We start from the raw sequence: 4,399 nt of genomic DNA, 5'->3' as shown, positions 1-4,399 counted from the left end.
GAGTTACATCTGTATTTTGTGGATCCTCTCACTATTCTTTTCTGACTCAGTCTCCCCAGCCTTCCCTCTGGCCATGGTGCTGACCAAGTCAGCAGGGAGCTGGGTCTCTAGAGGGTGCTCCACATCTTTGGGACTGACCAAAGCTTCTCTGCTGAGAGGTCCCAGGTGAGTCCCTACTTCTGGCCTCACCCAATCTGCTGCCCAATGCAGCTCCATCCACTCACCACAGGCTGGCTGATTCAGATGCATCCAAAAGTCGTCAGTTCCGTTGGGTCACCACTACCTCAGCTTCTCCAGTGACCCCTACAGGGAGACTCCATACTGGGCTCCTCCCACCAGATCCCAGATCCCCTCTTAGCATGAGACCTTTGGTCAGATCACCTTGGCTGCAAGCTCTGCTTCCACCTTGCCTTCCTTGTGAGATGCCCAAGCCAGGGCCCTGACCATTTTCTCCCCGGGTCACAGCTTTTCCTGCCCCTTTACTCCTCCCTGTGGGGTGGCAGGACTGGACTATCTTAGCCCTCAGAGTCCTTCTGGACAACTGCCCACCAGCCGTTCCAAGCACCCGTTTGTCCTGTGGCTAGACCCTGTAATTCTCTAGGGCAGGCTCCAAAGGACAGGGCTGGTCCCTCAGGCTGGACGACTCCTCCCTTGTTGACTTGGAGACTGCACTGCTGTGCCCCTTGGAGAGCCCAGGGGCTTAGCCCAGCCATATTTCTGTCTCCACTTGTTCTCTGAGTTCCCACAGTGGGCCTCTCAGCTCTGGCCTAACACTGACCGTGGGCTGGATTTGCAGGGCACCTGGGGGGGAGTTCCAATCATGGGAAGGAGGCAGACTTGAGACATGTCCTTCCTCAGAGAGGCGTTTCTCAAAATAAAACCTATCACTGAGATGAGATTGCTGGGGGTGGGGGCTCAGGAGACAGAAGACACACTACAGAATCTGGAGATAATTGGTGATTTTCTAGATTAAAAAATCTTCCTGCCCTATGTCCACTGGCACCCTGGCCTGGGCATCCCTGCAATGCAGAGGGGTCAGGGTGAGGGGGGCCAAGCTGTGGAGTGTGGAGGCATGGGGGTGTGTGCAGCCACTCCCTGCCCTGTGTCCCAAGTAGACCCAGGACCCTCTGACTACAGCACAGAAGGAGTGGTGATTCCCCTGCCCCTTCAAAAGAGCAGCCTGCCCTGTACCCACTCATACTTGGAATAATGTCCCCTTGATTCTGGGTAAGAGGGTATCCACATCCTCCATGTCCAACCTGCAAGCAAAAAATAATTTAAATATTACATTGCATTTGAGAGCTTCAGAGAACACCCCAAACCAAGGTCCTGCCTGGGTCTCAAATACCAGCAAGATGACCACATTCTCCACCAGGAACAAAAGCCCAGACCCAGTCCTCATCCCCCACCAGGGTCTCTGGAGTCTCTTCCCCTGTGCAAGGGTGTGTTCCTGCCTGAGGGTATGAGAACAGGGGGCCCTGGACAGCAAGGTCTGTTGTCTTCAAATGTGCCAAGATGGGCACACAGTTGCTTCAGGAAGATGAACAATGTCCACCTGCCAAGGGGGAAGGTCCTATGATGGATTATTCTGGGCACCTGGAGGCAGAGTGGGGTCAAGGCCCAGAGACCTCTATATGATCAGCCACCTGGGATCATTTGGGGACCACAAAAATCCCAGTTACTGAAGAAAACAAGAAATCTCATAACAGCTTTGGTCTACTCAAAACTCACTGCGGCTGGTGAGTCAGCTTAAGAAAACCAGTTGGGTGAGAAAATGTTTGGTTGAGGGGAAATGATCTGTTGATTCCAGAGCAGCCTCTGTGCTCGTGGAGGTTATGTCTTAGGTAAAGGGACAGCAGATTCCCCAATTCTGGGCTGTCAGTACAGTACTATTTTTAGTCTAGAAAATAACCTGGGCTTCATTTGCCCAGGTTACCAGAAAGGAACAAATGAGCTCTAGTGGTGTGGTCCTTGAGCAGAGAAACCGTTCCTTCAGGGACTACTCAGGGCAGAGGAAGCATGATGCCTCCAGAGGTTGGGACAGAGAGAGGGCCATGCAGAAAGCCCCTGTTCCTGACCAATGGGAAGGGAAGGGCACCCTTCACCTCCTAGCCATTCCTCTAGGGCTATTTTATTGTCCATGAATGTCTGAGGGCAGATGGCTCCCCACTCCGACTGGGGACCCCACATGTCTGGTGGGTCCCACAGTGACCCCAGCTGAAGTCTGAATTGATGAGACCCCCTCTTGCCTGGACCCATGTTAGGGGACAGATTTTTACTGAGGCCAGTGCTCCACCACCACCCATAAAGGCCCCATCCCATGGATCTTCCAGTGACAGGCTCTGCCCCATTGGGGTCCAAAATCCTGGGCAGACTTTGTATCTGGGGCAGGAAGGGTGCAGATAAAACCATACCCCCAAATAGTTACATATATGACTGAATTATTGGGCTTACAGGATAGCATATGAGAACAGAAAAAAAATATGCTGAAAAACTGAAACTAAAATTGTGACCCAAAGAGTGAGAAACTAATGACTAACAGGTATTCTTGAGTTTGCAAGATAGCAGATAATAAAGGGAACAACTTTCTGAAATGCTGAACTCCCTCCATTTGTGATATCAAGAAAAAACTAACTGAAAAATGTTGGAGCCAAGGTGGCTGGAGACTGCACAGAACAAGCTTGCAAACATCACAGCCCAAATTTCAATCAAATGTTTTGTACTAACTTCCCCTGAATTTGACATACAACCCATGATGAGGAGATGACTGTGCATGTTCAAGGACTTTCCAGACCTTCCCTTTCCTTCCACCAATCACCAATTAATCTCCAAACCCACTTCCTGAACCTTTTCTAGTAAAAATACTGGCTTGAGGCCTACACAGAGAGACAGATATGGACTCCTGTCTTCTTTTCAGTCAAATAACAATAATATCTATTTCTGTCATCTGCCCACTTTTTGATGGAACTATTTTTTCTGCTGATTTGCATTAGTTCCCCATAGATTCTGGATACTAGTTCTTTGTCAGATGCATAGTTTGCAAATATTTTCTTCCATTCTATGGGTTTTCTGTGTACTCTGATTTTTTTTTTTTTTTTTGCTATGCAGAAGCTTTTTAATTAGGTTTATTTATTTGCATTTGTTTTTGGGCTCTTAATCAAGAATTCTTTGTCTAGGCTAATGTTCTGAAGACTTCCCCCCATTCCCCAGGTCATCTTCTAGAATGTTCGTGATTTCAGGTCTTAGATTTAAGTCACTGATCTGTCTTGAGTTGATTTGAGTATAAGGTGAGAGATAATAATCCAGTTTCATTCTTCTACATGTGGCTGGCTAGTTTTCCTGGTACCATTTATTAAAGAGAGCCTTCTTTCTTCAATGCATATTCATGTATGCTTTATCAAAGATTAGTTAATTATAAGTATTTGCCTTATTTCTGGTTTCTCAATTTGGTTTCATTGGCCTATGTGCCTAGTTTTATACCAGTGCCATGCTGTTTTGGTAACTACAGTCTTGTAGTATAATTTGAAGTGCAGTAATGTGATGCCTCTATATTTGTTCTTTTTGCCTAGAATTGCTTTGGCTATTCAGGCTCTTTTTTGGTTCCATATGAATTTTAAAATTTTTCTAATTCTGTGAAAAATATTGGTATTTTGATGGGAATTGCACTGAATCCACAGATTGCTTTAGGCAGTATAGTCACTTTCACAGTATTGATTCTTTCAGTCCATGAGCATGAGATGTACTTCTATTTGTGCCCATATGGTTTATTTCAGCAGTGTTTTGTAGTTCTCCTTGTAGAGATATTTTACCTCCTTGGTTAAGTAAAAGCCTAGTTATTTTATTTTATTGCAGCTATTGTAAAAGGGATTAAGTTCTTGATTCTCAGCTTGGTGTTGGTACAATGTACGAATATGGTACATTGATTTTGTAACCTGGGAGTTTCCCGAAGATATACAAATGACCAATATACATATGAAAAAATGCTCAACACCACTAATCATCAGGGAAATGCAAACTAAAATCACAAGGAGATACTACCACCTTCCATCTTCTTTAAGAATGGCCATTATCAGAAGTCAAAAAATAACACATGATGTGGATGTGGTGAAAAGGGAACACTTATACACTGCTGGTAGGAGTGTAAATTAGTGTAACCTCTATGAAAAACAGTATGCAAAACTAAAAGTAGATTTACCAACAATCCTTGTACTGGGTATCTACCCAAAGGAAAATAAGTCATATGAAAAAGACACATGCACATGTATGTTTATTGCAGCACAATTTACAGTTACAAAGATAGAGAACCAACCTAAATGCCCATCAACCAATGAATGGATAAAGAAAATTTGATATACATACACATGGAATACTACTCAGTCATAAAAAGAAATAAAATGTC

This window comes from Theropithecus gelada, chromosome 20 (assembly GCF_003255815.1).
Source record: "Theropithecus gelada isolate Dixy chromosome 20, Tgel_1.0, whole genome shotgun sequence".
NCBI lineage: Eukaryota > Metazoa > Chordata > Mammalia > Primates > Cercopithecidae > Theropithecus > Theropithecus gelada.
This window is presented reverse-complemented; position numbering follows the sequence as displayed.